The 20,325-nt window shown below is 41.3% G+C and overlaps 2 pseudogenes; both read left to right on the top strand.

The window, feature by feature from the left end:
- Positions 1 to 7,379: 7,379 nt before the first annotated feature.
- Positions 7,380 to 11,756, top strand: LOC129761149 (DNA damage-binding protein 1-like; annotated as a pseudogene).
- Positions 11,757 to 13,679: 1,923 nt separating this feature from the next.
- On the top strand, positions 13,680 to 16,816 carry LOC129763088 (DNA damage-binding protein 1-like; annotated as a pseudogene).
- Positions 16,817 to 20,325: the final 3,509 nt, after the last annotated feature.

The raw sequence follows: 20,325 nt of genomic DNA, 5'->3' as shown, positions 1-20,325 counted from the left end.
TTGGCACTGACTCAGTTTTAAAAACGAATTCGCTATAAGTCAAACGGTACAAAATAGAATGTGTCAATGAATAACGTTGTAAGCGGATATGCAGATTCTAATTACATATTTGCAAAAAAACATTTTTCGCATTACTGGAGCTGGAGATCTTAGACCGAGAACTATGTCCTTTGAGAGTGATGACACTCTTCAAGAAATAAACCGAGTATCTCTAACGAAGTACAGAAGCAGTAAGTACCAATGGTACACAAAACATGGCTCCGTACTACAACATTCTGTGGCTTTGGGTGTCAAGAGAAGCATCCCCCATAAGCGCAAGCAAATCAACACCGGCCTATCGATAATTGATTTTTTCCGCAGCCAGTATTGACTTGATAGGTAAACTGGGGTGTGGCAAAGTAGACGACTTGCATAGAAGTGACCATTATCCGATTTCATTCATCCTTAACGCACCGCCGCCTCAACCCACCAGAATATCAAAGTGGATCTCCGACAAAGCTGACTTTTATTTGTACAGGGCTTCCTCCAGCCACCTGATCGCTCGCTCGAGACTACCCGACCACCATGCAGAAGCTCAACAAAATCATCACCGAGATAGCAGAATCCTCCATCCCTGAAACAAAGCCCAACCCTGGAAAAAGAGCTCTGCACTGGTGGTCTGAGGACATAAAAAAAGAAATCAAGAAACGGAAGAAACTCCTGCGTGCGGCAAAACGAATCCGGCACGAATGCTCAGAGAAAGAAACGAGCGCAGCATATACTGTTCCCAATTTCGGAATACTATCGGGTTGGAAAATCGTTCAACAAACACTTCTCCGTCGATGAACTCATCGCCTTGCTGCGCTCCACCAAAAGGGAGATGGTCCCAATTACATCGGTTATAGTATGATCTAGCAGCTGTCCCCGTTAGGTCAAACCACTCTCCTCGACATCTTTAACGACCTCTGATTGAAGCAAGACTTCCCAGCGGAATGGATACATAGTATTGTGATCCCCATCTCCAAAGTCGGTCAGAACAGCTGCTCCGTCGTGTTCCCTCATTCTTCTCCTGATAGCGATGAACAGCCTGTTCCGAGTGCTACAGAAGGGAGTTTTCGTATTCACCTATGCAGACGACATCCTTTTGGTAGTGGTGGGGAACACGCACAGAGCACCACGCATCAAGATTCAGACAGCTACCAACGCTATCGGTATATGGGCTGTCGAACGAGGTTTTAGATTTTCGGTGCAAAAAATGGGTCACATAGTGGTATGCAGTCACAAACACAAACGGGAGTCAAAATTTACAACGACCGCATTCCCCGCCGTAGAACGTTGAGAATCCTGGGAGTGGTGGTCGACTGCAGCCTGAACTTACAACACCATTTCGACAAGGTGAAGAAGAGCTGCGCCACCCGGTTAAATCTCTCAAAAACATCTTCAAACCTCACCGGAGTAATAACCGAACGATCCGTTTACAGGTGACCAAAGCCATAATCAACAGCCACCTCACCACGGTCTCGAAGTGACATGCCTGGCCAGAGATAAACTGCTTATAACTGTATAACCGATTTATAACAATGCACTACGGATTATCTCTAGTCTGTTACTATCAGCAACAGCAGCCTCGGTATGGGCTGGAGTAGGAGAATCTGACATTTTCGTGGACGCGGCGATAGTCTCCAGAACTGCGAGCTTCTTCGCTGAAACCAGCGGAGGTAAGGAGACACCTGACTGTTTTAACAAACTTGTACCAAGAAAATATCACAACTATGAAATTCGCTATGGTTCCAGAGGGACGCAAGGAGTTGGTTTCGGGGTAAGCGGTCAGAATAACTCTCTTATTTCCAGCAAGAAACTCGTCGACATTTGCCAATTGTTTTCGGCCGAAACTACCGGAATCTTTGAAGCTGCCATTATCCCGTTAAGCAAACCGATCCTCATAGTTACCGACTCGGCTAGCGTCATTGATGCCGTTGGCACGGCTATACCTAGGATACCATACCCATGGATACAAGCTATCAGGAGGTATCTGCTGCCGAATATAGTCCTCATATGGGTCCCCGGACATAGTGGTATAGCCGGCAATGAAGCGACCGACCGTTTTACCGGAATCGGTCATCTTGGACAACTTTTAACGCGTAAAGCACCGCTAGGCGACATCTGATTATGGATCGCCAGCACCTTCAAAACGTTTTGGGCGGAAAAATGGTTCGTCAGATCCATAACCAGATTCAAAGGCGTCAATGCGATGATAGAGCGATGAATCCTATCCAAGTTGAACCGACCACTGACACATGTCTCACGACTTCAACATGGGACCCTTTCATCCCCTTTGTGGCGTGTGCGAGGTTCGTAATTCAGTCGAACACATCGTCTGTATTTGCCTGAAGTACGAGAAACTCCAGAACTTGCACGGGGTCAGTGGGAGCGTTCGTGATGTGCTTGGCGATGATCCTTCACGAACTGCTGCATTACTCTGTTTTCTGAAAGATGCCAATCTGTATTCTACAATATAAACAAAAAACTTGTGATTAAATCGAATCCTTGTTCCTTCTCTGTTATTATAAGGGGAACAAGAACAGTTGGCATTTTTAAACGGTGTGGACTCCCCATCAGTGGCCTGGGGCCATGATAAGCGGATATACTCGGGATCAGCAGAATCTGTTTTTTGTTTATTGTATTATTGTTGATTGCTTGTCCGTAGGTGCATGTAAAATGAATTAATATTTATGGTAAGCTCACACCGCGGCATGGTTTCGACTGTTATGGCTTTTTCAGTTCAGGAGGCTGAAAGTCTCAAAAACAAAGAATTTAAAAAATAATAAAAACAGAACTTGTCACGAACTAAAATGTTTTATTTTTTCTTTGATTTAGTATTATAATGTCTATTATTTTTTGATTATAGATGAGTTCTATAAAAGTTTATCTCTTTTCCACAATTGTAATTGCTTGTTTTTCACAATTAGGGTTTTCAACTATTTTTTTTTTACTTTTCCTGTGTACTGGATTAATATAAGAAAATTAAAGTAACATAAACAAAACGTGTGACGTCACAGATTTGGTTTATTTTATAAATTTTCCCACCTTATTTTTTAAACTCGATGATCGCCGGGTAGTTCGATTCAAGGTACATATAAATCAAGACGGGTCTATGGTACTAGGTGAGGCCGTTTCGTCACTAAGTTGGATAGGGGAGCGGTATATGAAAACAGTACGGAAGAAAGCAGAAGGGGAATTATTTCCTTGAAGCGTGAAAGAGACAGACTGATCACGAGCGAGCTCCGGCACAAGTGTATTGTGTTTTGTTTACAAACAAAACACAGTAGATTTCCAAGATGACTGAAGAGTGGTTTTAGCAAGTTGGCCCACCTTAGGATATACTTCTACGCGCCTTGGTATAAATATTAATAACAGGTGAAGCATCATCGCCACTTCAATAGAAAGGGAAATACGGTTTGTACAGCGGGGGTTGTTTGTTTTGTTATTGCATGAAACGCCACTTTTGCATTTTCAAATGCGGAAAAAGAACTTGAGGTGCACTTTTCAAACTCGAGATCAAGTAAGTCTGCTAAGTATTTGATTATTGTTTCATGGCAACTATTTACAGCTGCCCTTTATTTGTGTTGTAAACCAGTGCCACCACCACAGGTTCCCACAATAACGAGCAGAGGAAGAGGATATGGATTATTTTCTGTGGGAATGACGAACTCCGGTGTTCAGGGCAATGAGGAGCGAATTGTTAACATCGGGGGCTAAATAACTTAGACAATTTTCGAAAACTGGCAAGGTAACAAACTAAAATTAGCGAATGATATTAATTATTTCTATTTTAGCATTACCAACCGAGTCCGGACCTATGAACCAGAATAATATTGAGTTCCCTCATACTCTCGAGAATTCATTCTCTCTACATATCGGGTATCTGACATTTATTCATTATCTTTCCTGCTTGCGATATATATAGAATATGCATGAAAAATAGAACTGGACTTAAAGGGTATAAGTTTTTACAAGAATACGACTCACTAGCTACACAATTCGGAAGGTTCACTTTGTGGCTACACACACCTCATTATTATCAATAAGATACACACCTTGTCATACAAACATTGCACACCGCACACCTCATACATGTGATACCACTCCAGTTAACTTGTGAACAATAAAGAGAACGGACGCAAACGCTAATAAAGAAAAGTTAATATTTATTAGACTAATTCGTTCGCCTTTCTTTATCCTATCGGTTCGTGTTCCCACATTGGTGACCCCGACGCGAGTTGTTTCTGATAAAAACACAGATTTTTCGTGATTTTTTCGGTTTGCATCTCATTTTCGTATACCTAACCTCACAATGTCTAACGAGGACGCCGCCGGAGTGAATGTTATCGCGGCTGTGTCGGTCAAACTACCGGAGTTTTGGAAGAGCGACCCAGAAATGTGGTTTGCTCAAGCGGAGGCCCAATTCATTCTCGCCAACGTCACGAAAGACGACACCAAATTCTTTCACATAGTGGCAAAAGTGGATCAATCTGTGATTTGCCACATCGCAGATTTGGTCTCAAATCCTCCGCGTGAAGAAAAATACAAAACAATCAAGGAGCGATTGATCGCAAGATTTGCACTCTCTCCAGAGATACGTCTGGAACGTCTTCTAAATGCTTCGGACTTGGGTGACATGCGACCAACTCATCTCTTAGCAAAAATGCAAGAGCTAGCCGCTGGTGTCAACGTTAACGAAAATTTGTTGAAGATGCTCTTCATTCAGCGTATGCCACCTCAAATTCGTCCCATACTAACTATTAGTGATGGAACTCTTCCGAAGCTCGCGGAAATGGCAGATAAAATGGCGGAATCTCCGCAAACCGCTACCGTGTCCACACCATCCGGATCCCGATGCTCCGATGATCAATTCAATCACATGAAAGAACAGCTGGAAATATTGAGTGCTGAGTTCCGTCGACTCAAAACCGATTCAAACAAACAACGCAGTAGGTCATCATCACGAGTTCGCACGGTAGAGGAATTTTGTTGGTATCATCAGAAATATCGACACAAAGCACAGCGGTGCAAGCAGCCTTGCCATTTTAATGCACCAAAAAACTAGATCATAGCTCACCTGAATCGGCGCAGGTGGGCGGCGCATTTTCCAGCCGGCGTTTATTATTAGCGGATAAAACAAGCGGACTTAGATGTCTGATCGACACTGGTTCAGACGTATCACTAGTACCAGCAACAAGAAAAGATGCGATATCTGGGCCAACGCCCTTCACGCTCTACGCTGCTAACGGTTCTTCTATCAGAACCTACTCCAGTCGGTTCGTACAAACTGATCTCGGACTTCGGCGGCGGTTCACATGGAACTTTTTGGTAGCTGACGTTAAGCAACCCATTATCGGAGCAGACATGCTGGCGCACTTTGGACTAATGGTGGATTTAAAGAACAGAATCCTCGTCGACGCAAAGACAAATCTTCGTTCCTCTGGTAGTGTGATGACTGTTCATGTTCATACTATTACTACAATCGAATCGCATCATCCGTTCCAAGCGTTGCTTGCTAAATATCGTCGAATCACACTTCCAGCTACTTTCCGTGCCGAAGTGCAGCACGATGTTACACATCACATCGAGACAAAAGGTCCACCGGTTGCATCCAAAGCTAGGAGAATGGCTCCCGACAAACTTAGAGCGGCCAAGGAGGAGTTTTCACTGATGGCAGAACTTGGAATTTGTAGACCATCTAGTAGCAGCTGGGCCACCCCACTCCATTGTGTTCCGAAAAAGAACGGTCAGTGGAGGTTCGTCGGCGACTATCGAATGCTAAATAGAGTCACTGTACCGGATCGTTACCCAGTTCCGCACGTTCACGACCTGTTGAATTCACTACAAGGTAAGCAAATTTTTACTACTCTAGACATGGAACGTGCATACCACCAGATTCCAGTGGAAGAAACCGATATCCCGAAAACAGCCGTGATTACTCCTTTTGGACTCTATGAGTTCACTCGAATGCAGTTCGGCCTCTGCAACGCAAGTCAAACGTTCCAGCGTTTTATGAATAAAATTTTCGGTGATTTGGATTATGTCGTTGTTTTCATCGACGACATGTGCATCGCATCATCATCACCCGAGGAACACAAACAGCACGTCGAGGAAGTGTTTCGCAGACTTCAGCAGAACGGTCTGGTGATAAACCTATCGAAAAGCAGATTCGCTCTGTCGCAGGTGGAATTTCTTGGTTATATAATCGACCGAGATGGAATCAGGCCGTTGCCATCTCGCGTTCAGGCTGTAGCTGACTACAAACTTCCCACTACGGTCAGAGAATTGCGAAGATTTTTGGCTCTGATCAACGTATATAAGCGTTTCATCCCAAGGGCAGTCGATATGCAGGCAGAACTTCGTGGGCTAATACCGGATAACAGAAAAAACGACACTAGAATTGTCCAGTGGACTGACTCTTCCAAGTCTGCATTTGAGCGTTGCAGAAGATCCTTAGCAGAAGCTACATTGCTTTACTATCCAGATTCGACCAAGTCATTAGCTCTTATGATCGATGCCTCTAATACGTCTGCGGGGGCGGTACTGCAGCAATTATCGGGTACAACGTGCCAACCGCTTGGAAATTCGCTAACTCACAACGAAATTATTCGGCATTTGGCCGTGAGCTGACTGCGATGAAGATGACTGTGAAGCATTTTCGATATTTTCTAGAGGGCCGCGAATTCGTCATTTACACAGATCATAAACCGCTTACGCATGCAATAGTTACAAATTCATCAAGCAGATTGCCCCACGAAGAACGTCATCTCCGCTTCATTTCCCAATTTACAACTGATATACGACATATTAGCGGTCTGGAAAACACTGTAGCAGACACGATGTCTTGGATAGAAACCGTGACGTCTATTGATTGGACAGCGATTGCCGATGACCAGGAACACGACGAAGAACTAAAAAAGCTCATGGAGTCATCCAGTCTCAAATTTGAACCTTTTCGAACACCGCATCTCTCCCGACCGATCTATTGCGACGTGTCAACAAACAATAAAGTACGTCCTTTCATTCCAGAAAAACATCGGCTAAGCTTGCTGCGACACTTCCATGGCATGGCACATCTTGGTGCAAAGGGGACTAGGCGACTGATTTCCGAGAAATTCGTATGGCCATCTATGAACAAAGATATCAACGAATTTGTTCGTAGCTGCGTCGATTGTCAAGCATCAAAGGTAAATCGACATACCTTCGCTCCTCTTGGCACATTTGATCCTCCGAAATCAAGGTTTCGGCACATTCATATTGACCTCGTCGGTCCTCTTCCGCCATCAAAAGGGAGTAGGTATCTTCTTACAATCGTGGACCGCTTTACCCGATGACCTGAAGCCATTCCACTACCAGATATGACGGCACCATTAGTTGCTAGAATGCTGACATCTGAGTGGATCGCCCGATTCGGAACCCCGGAAACCATAACCTCGGATCAAGGACGTCAATTTGAGTCCGAATTGTTTAGAGAGTTGACATATACTTTAGGTTCAAATCATATTCGCACAACAGCGTACCACCCACAGGCAAATGGGATTGTTGAACGTATGCATCGAACATTAAAAGCAGCACTGATGTGCAAAGGGAAGCATAATTGGAGTGAGCAGCTACCCATCGTACTTCTTGGACTACGTACCGCTTATCGTGAAGACGTTGGCTGTTCCGTAGCCGAATTAGTGTATGGCCAAGTTTTAAGAGTACCAGGAGAGTTGTTCGATCCTCCAGCGGTTGACATCGATCGAACCGAGTTCACTAAACAGCTTCATGAAGCCTTTGCCGAACTTCGACCTCCAATAACAACCCATCATGCAAAGCCTAGTGTATTTGTGCACAGCGAATTAAAGAAATGCAGTCATGTTTTCGTTCGTGTCGACGCAGTGAAACGTTCCCTTCAGCGCCCATATGACGGACCTTATGAAGTTATCAAGCGTGGCGATAAAAGTTTCGAAGTGCTTGTCGCAGGTAAAAACCAAACCATCTCAATTGACCGTCTCAAGCCGGCTTATATTTGCAATAAGGATATCAGCAACCACCCAAACGAGGACAAATTGACAAAAGTTACATCATCTGGCCACCGTGTCCGGTTTCTGATGTAACTGGAAGGGCAACTGTGGCTACACACACCTTATTATTATCAATAAGATACACACCTTGTCATACAAACATTGCACACCGCACACCTCATACATGTGATACCACTCCAGTTAACTTGTGAACAATAAAGAGAACGGACGCAAACGCTAATAAAGAAAAGTTAATATTTATTAGACTAATTCGTTCGCCTTTTTTTATCCTATCGGTTCGTGTCCCCACAACTTCATTAGTTCATAATCTCAATTAACCCGGTTTGGTTTTACTTATGGTAAATTCAGATGAAGTGTTGATGGCAGTATATTGTCACTGCAAGGCGTGCGTGCGTGTGTCCAGACTGTTGATGCATGAATCTGGAAACTTTATACCAATTGAATAACATGGCGATTCATTTTCGATGATGATGTTGAATTAAAGAGGCTTTAAACTTTTCAGTTCATTCGCCTCTAAATTCATTTTCGAGACCCAAACTCTTATTCACATATTGTTGGAAGTGAAGGGTGTGACTTATTAGAATTATATATTCTGTTATTATTTACGTTCTCTTCTCAGTAGTTTCTATTTCCTAAGGCCATGCAGATCGATTCTCTATATTCATATCATGATAATAGAAGCATGATCCAGATTCATGTTCGGTACATCAAAGTTACAACGCCGAATAAAAACCTGTACCATATTCTGCTGCAATTAATCCACCATATTGAAATTCATTCAAGCGCCAAATTTTCTCAATAGGAATGTCTGTTTGACCAGATTCGGCCAAAATGGAGTTCAAGGCGATCCGAGCGCGGGTCAACATATGTGTGTGCAATTACATTCACCTGCAAAAGAATGACTGTTGAATGGTTCATTGTAAAAAAAAGACATATTTTACTAACCAGTATGAGTTTGAATGTGCTTTTGGATGGCTGAAACTCTTTTGGACACTGCGAACATGAATAGGGACAATCACCTGCAAATCAATAACTCTGCTGAAACCTATCCATTGTAGTAAAACCTATTTTACCAACCCGCATGAGTTCGAATGTTTCCTTCAAGCGTTGTAGAACGATTAAACGTGTTCGGACAATATGGACAAGGATAGGGACGTTCACCTGCAATGGGATGATTCTGCTGAATGGATTATTGAATAGCCCTCGTTTTAACTAACCTATATGAGTTTCAACTTGCAATTTGAGTTCGTACTTCGAACAAAAACATTTTTCACAATTTTTGAATTTCAATGTTTTTTCTCTGAAATAGATTACCAGTCAATGTTTATAAAACAAAAAAAAAAAAGATTTCACATTCTCATCCGTGTGTAGTCGTATATGCACCCTTATTCTCATTTACGGCCGTATCCGTATATTCATTCGTCGGATGCGATACGTCGTCATAGAAAAAGCTATCCTCATTTACGGCCGTATTTCTGTGTACTAGATTTACTTGAGCAAACTGCTTCATCGACATCGATGACAGATGTTTTTTTTTATTTTTACACTTTTGTTTTCGATTAGGAGCATTGTGTACAGTCTTTATCAGAAGAAGAAACAGAAATAAAACCGAAGTTTCCGATTTCCTACAGACATTTTGTTGTGCGAATGTCGATTATAGGCAAATTTGTCGTGTTACTCCAATGACAGCACGATTGATCTAATGTGATAACAAATCAATAGTATGTGAATGGAATCCGCCGGATGATAAGCGCATTGGCGTAGTCGCGTCAAATTCATGCCAGCTTGTGTGGAACTGCCTACGACATTACATCGCAATTAAAGCAGACAAGTTGGTGCAAAAGAGGTATGAAACGGCTAATTGCACATGTTCACAATAATAACGTTCTTTTCCATCAGCACTATCACACTCACCCATGAATGAAAGCTCCAGCCGTTCGAAACTGGTTGCAGTAGGTTTTTGGACCGATATCTATGTTTGCATCCTTCGCATACCTAATCTTGAATTTGTTCGCACTGAGAAACTCGGAGGAGGTATGATTATGAGAAACATCTCGGAAAAAAATGGATTTATTGTTTGTTTTTTTATTTTAGAACCAATTCTTCGCTCTATTTTGATGGATTATTTTGAGGGTATCTCTTATTTATTGTGCGCACTCGAAGATGGTTCAATGTTCTACTTCGTCATGGAGAAAAATACCAACAGAGTAATAGACAAAAGAAAGTTACGCTTGGAATCCAGCTGACTTCTGAAAATTTTCCGGTCACTTTCGAAAACAAACGTGTTCACCTGTTCTGATTGCCTAACCGATATTTACAGTTCTAACAACAAGTTGGTTTTCTCGAATGTCAACGTGAAAGAAGTAAATCATATGTGCTCACTAAATGCCGATCAGACTCTTGCAATCAAAAATTCTGTTATTTTTGGTATAATTGATGAGGTTCAAAAGTTGCACATTCGAACGGTACCAATGGGTGAGTCGGTACGTTGTTTCGGTGTTATAACGGTGCGAATGGATCTTCAGGACTCGAGTGGACTGACTCCTTCGAGACAGAGCGCGCCAACTCTGACGACAAATGTAACTTCCTCAAACAACATGGGTCTGCTTAATCCAGGAGCCAGCAATGCCAAGTTCGGCTAAGAAGCTGAAATTCAAATCTACATATCAACGAGCAGAATACGTTCGAGGTGCTACATGCAACTCAATTCATGCAAACGGAGTATACTATGTCACTGATTTCGGTGTAGTTGTGTAACGATTCGAATACTTTTACATTGTCGGCACAGCATTGGTCAATCCAGAGGAACTAGAACCCAAAGTAAGAAGGATTATCATCTATCACTAGCGAGAAGTTAGCGAGAAGGACATCAAGGGTGCGTGCTATTCCCTCGTTGAGTTCAACGGCCGAGTATTGGCTAGCCTCAAATAAAAAGTACTATTGCATGAATGGACTGATGATAAGGATTTGCGACTTGAATGTAGCCATTTCAATAATGTGTTGGCATTATATTGTAAAATTTGGGGTAAGCTAGATTAATGCAATCACTTGTCCTCCTCAAAGTAACGTTCTTTCTGAACAGACGGTGCCTTCCTCGGGGCGGATAACAGCAACAATGTATTCGTTTGCCTAAAAGATGGGTAAGTAGGATTTCCGTAGCTCGGTTTATCATCTGAACAATTTTTGTATTTATTTGAAGGGGCGCAACGACAGCAAATACCAGAGGTAGCTTAATCCCATCTCAGTGATATGATGAATATATTCCGCCACGGTTCGCTCGTGATGCACAACATCGGTGAGCGAACGACGCCGACAACGGCCTGTGTGCTATTTGGCATAATCAGCGGTGCAATTGATCTGGTCACACGAATACCACCTGATTATGAACTATAAATTTCTTCGAATGTTACAAGAAAGTTTGACTGACATAAACAAATCTGTTTTTTCTTTTATTAAATTCGTTTATTTTTACAGGCTCAGTTACATAAGTTTAAAGGAGCCGAATTCTTAATTATATTTTTATTACTATACATAAACATTTTCTAAATCTAAGGTAAGTAAGGTAGAAAACCGATTACTCGCGGTCTACTCGAGTTTAGTAGGGTGACATATTTGTTCAGGAAAAGGATGGGATATCAAACGAATCTGTTGGCAGAATTGATTATTCGTATTTGCTTAGTTTCCACACCGAAATAAGAACGGAACGTTGCGAGGGATTTCTTGATGGAGACCTTGTAGAAAGTTTTCTGGATTTAATTCGGGAATAAATGTACGATGCATTAGGGTTGCGGATCGACGTGGATGGAACTAAGAAGGAAGCGGTCGTAGAAATGAGAAATTAAACACTTTTCTAAAAAAGTTTATTAATGAATCAACTCATTAATCATGTTGGATATTTCCTAGCGTTCGCATCTTTTTATCGGACTTGCCATTATCGACCCTGCGAATGAATGAATAGGTTAGTTGACTCTTCCGAATGCGATCATATTACTCATTCTTATTCGACAGTTTCTTTCGCTCGAGCTGATCCTGCAGTGTGATGCCTTTCTTGAGCTCCGCCTCAAGCGAATCTATTATGACACCTCCACCGTAGCTTTCATCACTTAGCAGACCTGAAAGACCATTTCCATCTGCAGATGACAACAGAGGAACCTCATTAGAATGACCAGCTGTACCTGTTGCTGCTGTTGGTGCAACTGAAGTTGGTGGTGGTTTCCAACTGAAGCCAGTGTGCATTGGAGTGGGCGACCATTTGGGCGAATATGTGCCGCCACTATCGTCCGGATCTTCCTAAGATCAAGCATACCATCGAAAAATCGACGTGAGCAAATCTGTTCCGGGTGCCGTCCAACTCCTGGAGAAATTTTCCGACGAATATGCCGACCTCCGTAGGGTAGCGTGCCCATCGAGACCACTTTTCGATTTCTCCTCGAGATCTCGAACGCGAAGCTAAGGGTAAAAGCTTCATATGAAAATAGTTGAGCCAGTTTTTAGGCAATATACGAGATGCTAACGCTTGCTGGTGGTGAGGGTAAACAACGGCTTTTCCGAAAAATATTTACCAATTGCAATCTCAAAAAATAACAAAGCGAAAAAAAGAATAAACATTCGTTCCTATAATTTATAAACAATCGTCTCATACTAAAGGGTGTGTCACATCAAATTGCATCACGGAAAAAACGCTGTAGAAATTTAATTTTTAGGAATTATATCTTCAGCTTTCGCTTTAAAATCAGATAAGAGTGTATAGATCACGTTGGCCATGCTTCACTGTCAATTTTTCGTAAATTTGGAAAAATGTCGTCGAACGAAAAAGAGCGTCGTGAATTAATCCTGTGCACTCATTTCGAGAATCCGGAGTTGTCACATCGGGACATCGGTAAGATGCTGGGAATCGTCCAATCCACGGTCAGCAGAGTACTAAAACGATACTTCGAGAACCTAACCATCGACCGGAAGGTGAAGAACGGCAAAAATGGATGCTCCGTCAGTGAAAAAGATCACAAGCGCGTAGTTAAGCAGTTTAGACGTGATCCGAGAAGTTCGGTCCGGGATGTCGCCAATAAGCTGAATTTGTCAAGTTCATTCGTCCAGCGAACCAAGCAGCGGGAGGGCCTGCGTACATACAAGGTTCAGAAGGCTCCAAACCGCGACGAAAGGCAAAACATGGTGGGGAAGACGCGAGCCCGGAAGCTGTACACCGAAATGCTGACGAAGCCGCATTGCCTGGTAATGGACGACGAAACCTACGTCAAAGCGGACTTTCGTCAGCTGCCGGGCCTGTTGTTCTTCTCCGCAGAGGACAAATTCAGCGTTCCGGAGGAGATTCGCATACAGAAACTATCCAAGTTTGCCAAAAAGTACATGGTGTGGCAAGCGATCTGCTCTTGCGGAAAGCGGAGCGCCCCCTTCGTGATGACCGGCACGGTAAACGGGTAGGTTTACCTTAAGGAGTGCCTACAGAAGCGCTTACTACCACTATTGAAGCAGCACGAGGGCTCGACCATCTTCTGGCCGGATCTCGCTTCGTGCCACTATTCAAAGGACGTGTTGGAGTGGTACGAAGCCAACGGGGTCACATTCGTGCCAAAGGAAATGAACCCGCCCAACGCGCCGGAGCTTTGCCCAATAGAGAAATATTGGGCGATTATGAAGCAGGCCCTCCGGAAGAACCCAAAAGTTGTCAAATCGGAGGCGGACTTCAAGAGAAAATGGTTTTCTGTTAAAAAAAAACTACAACCTGACGTTGTACAGAACCTTATGGACGGGGTAAAGAGGAAGGTACGAGCATACGGGCTTGGGCTCGAAGTATGAAAAATGGAAAATACCAAAAGTTGGTTAATAGTTTTTATTTTACTGTCTAAAAATTTCAAAAGGATCGGTCTACTGGGCGAATTTCTACAGCGTTTTTTCCGTGATGCAATTTGATGTGACACACCCTTTAATATACCTGATGGGAAAACCTAACAACAAATCCATCGATGCAATTTTGCAAGATATAAATCTGACAGTGAGAATTTGTATCTAAAATTCCGCTTGCATTAAACATATGACAATGATGAAACGAAGCACGTTATTATAAAAGGTAATAAAAGAAAAAGCATCCACATCCACAAACATATAAAAATGTGATCATATAAATAACGGCAATATATAGTACAAAACAACATTAAATTTGAATGTTGCAAGAGATAACCTTTTCTGCACTGGTAAATGCATTGTAAGAATCCGGTTCTCTCGTAACATGTAATAATTGATCTGTGAAATTCGATGCTTCCTAAGATGTTCTAGCGCTCATGGGACCACCACATTTCTGTTGACAAAATTTGTGCGTGACGGAAGGTAGTTGCTCCTGCAGTCGGCTTTGCCGAGAAATGTGTAGAAATATATCACCGGCCGGTTAGCAGTTTGACTAAGAACCAAAAGACTTCGCTGCATGTTTGTATGAATTGCTGCACAGCTGCATTTGGTTCACCGTTGTTAATCACAGCGGCAGCAATTCGACTGTTCTGATCACAAAGCGTTTTGCGTTGATCCTGCAGTTTTTTAAGGAGTGAAGCGTTCTGCATTATGAATTGGGTATGGAACTGAAGCTTACGTTGGAATGAATAGCGCGGCTGTTGGGTTGATCGTTGCTGTTGTTGCATTTGTGGTGGATCAGTTGCATTCTCAACGTTGTTTTTCATCAGGTTACCGGTCTGTTGGTTTTTCCTGAGAATTTGCATTTGACATTGTAAACGTAAACACCTAGTGACTGTCAACGATGTCGATAAAGTAGTAAACCAATAACTTGATCTAGTACGACTGTAAATTGAAAATACGACGAATGACTCGTACGAAAACAAGGATGGGATTTGCGTACGTATCCTATTCGTTCGAAAACTATGATAAGGGTGATGGTCCTTCATCACACCTCCGTCCGCGAGGATTTTCTTACGGAGCATCCAAACAACCTTTTATGGCAATCGGAATTATAAAAGTGTTGTTTACTTCGTTTTTCGTTGTTGTTTACGTGCATCAGCAAAAGAGCTTTCCATTTTCTATTAATTAGCGTTTCGGCTTCCTGTTCGATTTAGCCCGTCTCGACAATCACCCTTATTCTCATTTACGGCCGTATCCGTATATTCATTCGTCGGGTGGGATACGTCGTCATAGAAAAAGCTATCCTCATTTACGGCCGTATTTCTGTGTACTAGATTTACTTGAGCAAACTGCTTCATCGACATCGATGACAGATGTTTTTTTATGTTTACACTTTTGTTTTCGATTAGGAGCATTGTGTACAGTCTTTATCGGAGGAAGAAACAGAAAAAAAACCGAAAGTTCCCGATTTCCTACAGACATTTTGTTGCGCGAATGTCGATTATAGGCAAATTTATCGTGTTACTCCAATGACAGCACGATTGATCTAATGTGATAACAAATCGATAGTATGTGAATGGAATCCGCCGGATGATAAGCGCATTGGCGTGGTCGCGTGAAATTCATGCCAGCTTGTGTGTAACTGCCTAATTGCACATGTTCACAATAATAACGTTCTTTTCCCTCAGCACTATCACACTCACCCATGAATGAAAGCTACAGCCGTTCGAAACTGGTTGCAGTAGGTTTTTGGACCGATATCTATGTTTGCATCCTTCGCATACCTAATCTTGAATTTGTTCACACTGAGAAACTCGGAGGAGGTATGATTATGAGAAACATCTCGGAAAAAATGAATTTATTGTTTGTTTTTTATTTTAGAACCAATTCTTCGCTCTATTTTGATGGGTTACTTTGAGGGTATCTCTTATTTATTGTGCGCACTCGAAGACGGTTCAATGTTCTACTTCGTCATGGAGAAAAATACCAACAGAGTAATAGACCAAAGAAAGTTACGCTTGGAATCCAGCTGACTTCTGAAAATTTTCCGGTCACTCGACAACAAACGTGTTCGCCTGTTCTGATTGCCTAACCGATATTTACAGTTCTAACAACAAGTTGGTTTTCTCGAATGTCAACGTGAAAGAAGTAAATCATATGTGCTCACTAAATGCCGATCAGGCTCTTGCAATCAAAAATTCGGTTATTTTTGGTATAATTGAGGTTCAAAAGTTGCACATTCGAACGGTACCAATGGGTGAATCGGTACGTCGTTTCGGTGTTATAACGGTGCGAATGGATCTTCAGGACTCGAGTGGACTTCCTTCGAGATAGAGCGCGCCAACTCTGACGACAAATGTAACTTCCTCAAACAACATGGGTCTGCTTAATCCAGGAGCCAGCTGAAATTCAAGTCTACATATCAACGAGCAGAATACATATCAACGAGCAGAATAAGTTGCTACATGCACCTCAATTCATGCAAACGGAGTAGACTATTAGCGAATTCGTTTTTAAAACTGAGTCAGTGCCAAACTGACTCTGTAATAAAAAAACGTTTTCAGTTTCACGAATACGGTGGTTTGTTGGTGTGCGTTATAAAGTCTGATTTGTTTATATTTGCGACGACAAATGTACAGTGTCGACGTCTGGTGGCAATATTAGTGCTTGGGAGGTAAAAAAAATACTCTGATTTGTTTATATTTGCGACGACAAATGTACAGTGTCGACGTCTGGTGGCGATATTAGTGCTTGGGAGGTAAATTATTCTCTATCAGATAAGAAGGGCCAAGTGCAGTGTAAAAATATAAAAGTTTGAATGAAAATTTTTACTTCATATTGTTTGATTACCTAACACATGTAGTTCTGACACTCACTTAACCATTTGTCGATGCATTTCCTGTTTGTTCCACAAATAATTACTATTATAATATAAAATCATCATTAAACACAGTTTTCGTTCAATATGTTTTGGCGATATCGTAAAAACCCTCTTATTTCATCACATAAAATAAATATTTGATACGTGAAAGTAAATTTTCATTCATAATAAAGCAGGTTTATTCCACCTGAATATCCATCGTTATTTTCGCCTCCCAATGAAAGCACACGTAGCTTAATGCCGTCTACTCGAATATACTCTTCAAAATCAGAATCCGAATTGGATTACGATTCCAATAATACAAAAGCAAAAGCAGCATGTTTTCCATTTTCATAGTCTTTATTCTTAGATTTTCCAAAACAATACTCGGAACTTGACAGTTCAGTATAGTTGTGTTGGTGAACCCGAGTGCCAACCCGTGAAATATCTCAGTGCGAAACTAACAGCTTTCGGGCGAACCTAGTGCGACACTGAGTGAATAAAAAACAGGAAGTGGGTTATATCTATGGTATAACCGCAAGGGTAACGTAGGACTATCGTTGATTTAGAGATCATTTGTTTGAAGTTGAATCTAAATCCATTCTGAATGAATGAATAAATTAATATTTGGGGGACTTCGAAAACGAGAGCGTTACGTTGGAGGCCTTGTTCTGAAGAATAATCTTCAGAAGCTTTCCTGCTAACTGTACTTGATTGACAAATCACAAACCCAAATGTATTATATGGATATTTTATGGATAGAAAACATTAAAATAAACTCTTTCGCTTGAATGTAATTTTCAATTCCAAGGGAAACTGGCAGATTAGTTTTCCAGCAACGATTAGATATTTCCACATTTTCCTCGATACTGGAAGCCCACCAGTGGTTAATACTAACTCGATAACCACCTGTTAATAGTACTTGATTGAAAAATATTTGGTCACAGTGTTACATGGATAGAAAACATTAAAATAAACTCTTTCACATGAATGTATTTTTAAATTCCCAGATGAACTGGCAGATTATTTTCAGTAACGATTAGATATTTCCTCGATACTGGAAGCCCACCAGTGGTTAATGCTAACTCGATAACCATCTGTTAATAGCACTTGATTGAAACATATTTGGTCACAGTGTTACATTGATAGAAAACATTCAAATAAACTCTTTCACATGAATGTATTATTAAATTCCCAGAGGAACTGGCAGATTATTTTTCAGCAATGATTAGATCTTTCCGGAACTTTCTCGATGCTGAATGGCATCCAAACGGAAAGAATTCTGCGCGTGTATGTGTCGATCCTTCGCCGTCCACCTCCTCCAGCACGTTAGGCAACGATGTTGTCTTGTCGATGTCCTCACGAAAAATGAATGTGTCTCACCACCAGAATATCGCTTAAGTATGCTTTTTGTGTGTGATTGAATCGAGAGAAGGTGTGGTTTACGATGGCAATTTGGAAGGCAAACTAGAGGGGAATGAACTCTCTGAGCTCTAAACTTTCGGCGACTGAGCAATAATCGATTGCGTACGCATACAATATTGGATACGGAAATATCCTACTGATGGGGAAGGATAATTTTCAGAAGCTTTCCTGCTAATTACACTTGGTTGAAAAATTACAAAATCAAATGTATTTGATCGCTGTGTTATATGGATAGAAAACATTAAAATAAACTCTTTCACATGAATGTATTTTTAAATTCCCAGATGAACTGGCAGATTATTTTCAGTAACGATTAGATATTTCCTCGATACTGGAAGCCCACCAGTGGTTAATGCTAACTCGATAACCATCTGTTAATAGCACTTGATTGAAACATATTTGGTCACAGTGTTACATTGATAGAAAACATTCAAATAAACTCTTTCACATGAATGTATTATTAAATTCCCAGAGGAACTGGCAGATTATTTTTCAGCAATGATTAGATCTTTCCGGAACTTTCTCGATGCTGAATGGCATCCAAACGGAAAGAATTCTGCGCGTGTATGTGTCGATCCTTCGCCGTCCACCTCCTCCAGCACGTTAGGCAACGATGTTGTCTTGTCGATGTCCTCACGAAAAATGAATGTGTCTCACCACCAGAATATCGCTTAAGTATGCTTTTTGTGTGTGATTGAATCGAGAGAAGGTGTGGTTTACGATGGCAATTTGGAAGGCAAACTAGAGGGGAATGAACTCTCTGAGCTCTAAACTTTCGGCGACTGAGCAATAATCGATTGCGTACGCATACAATATTGGATACGGAAATATCCTACTGATGGGGAAGGATAATTTTCAGAAGCTTTCCTGCTAATTACACTTGGTTGAAAAATTACAAAATCAAATGTATTTGATCGCTGTGTTATATGGATAGAAAACATTAAAATAAACTCTTTCACATGAATGTATTTTTAAATTCCCAGATGAACTGGCAGATTATTTTCAGTAACGATTAGATATTTCCACATTTTCCTCGATACTGGAAGCCCACCAGTGGTTAATGCTAACTCGATAACCATCTGTTAATAGCACTTGATTGTAACATATTTGGTCACAGTGTTACATTGATAGAAAACATTCAAATAAACTCTTTCACATGAATGTATTTTTAAATTCCCAGGGGAACTGGCAGATTATTTTCAGTAACGATTAGATATTTCCTCGATACTGGAAGCCCACCAGTGGTTAATGCTAACTCGATAACCATCTGTTAATAGCACTTGATTGAAACATATTTGGTCACAGTGTTACATTGATAGAAAACATTCAAATAAACTCTTTCACATGAATGTATTTTTAAATTCCCAGAGGAACTGGCAGATTATTTTTCAGCAATGATTAGATCTTTCCGGAACTTTCTCGATGCTGAATGGCATCCAAACGGAAAGAATTCTGCGCGTGTATGTGTCGATCCTTTGCCGTCCACCTCCTCCAGCACGTTAGGCAACGATGTTGTCTTGTCGATGTCCTCACGAAAAATGAATGTGTCTCACCACCAGAATATCGCTTAAGTATGCTTTTTGTGTGTGATTGAATCGAGAGAAGGTGTGGTTTACGATGGCAATTTGGAAGGCAAACTAGAGGGGAATGAACTCTCTGAGCTCTAAACTTTCGGCGACTGAGCAATAATCGATTGCGTACGCATACAATATTGGATACGGAAATATCCTACTGATGGGGAAGGATAATCTTCAGAATCTTTCCTGCTAATTACACTAGGTTGAAAAATTACAAAATCAAATGTATTTGATCGCTGTGTTATATGGTTAGAAAACATTAAAATAAACTCTTTCACATGAATGTATTTTTAAATTCCCAGATGAACTGGCAGATTATTTTCAGTAACGATTAGATATTTCCACATTTTCCTCGATACTGGAAGCCCACCAGTGGTTAATGCTAACTCGATAACCATCTGTTAATAGCACTTGATTGAAACATATTTGGTCACAGTGTTACATTGATAGAAAACATTCAAATAAACTCTTTCACATGAATGTATTTTTAAATTCCCAGGGGAACTGGCAGATTATTTTCAGTAACGATTAGATATTTCCTCGATACTGGAAG

This window comes from Toxorhynchites rutilus, chromosome 1, assembly GCF_029784135.1.
Source record: "Toxorhynchites rutilus septentrionalis strain SRP chromosome 1, ASM2978413v1, whole genome shotgun sequence".
Lineage (NCBI taxonomy): Eukaryota > Metazoa > Arthropoda > Insecta > Diptera > Culicidae > Toxorhynchites > Toxorhynchites rutilus.
Note: the sequence above shows the minus strand (reverse complement) of the source record. Positions and strands in the feature narration are given on the sequence as shown.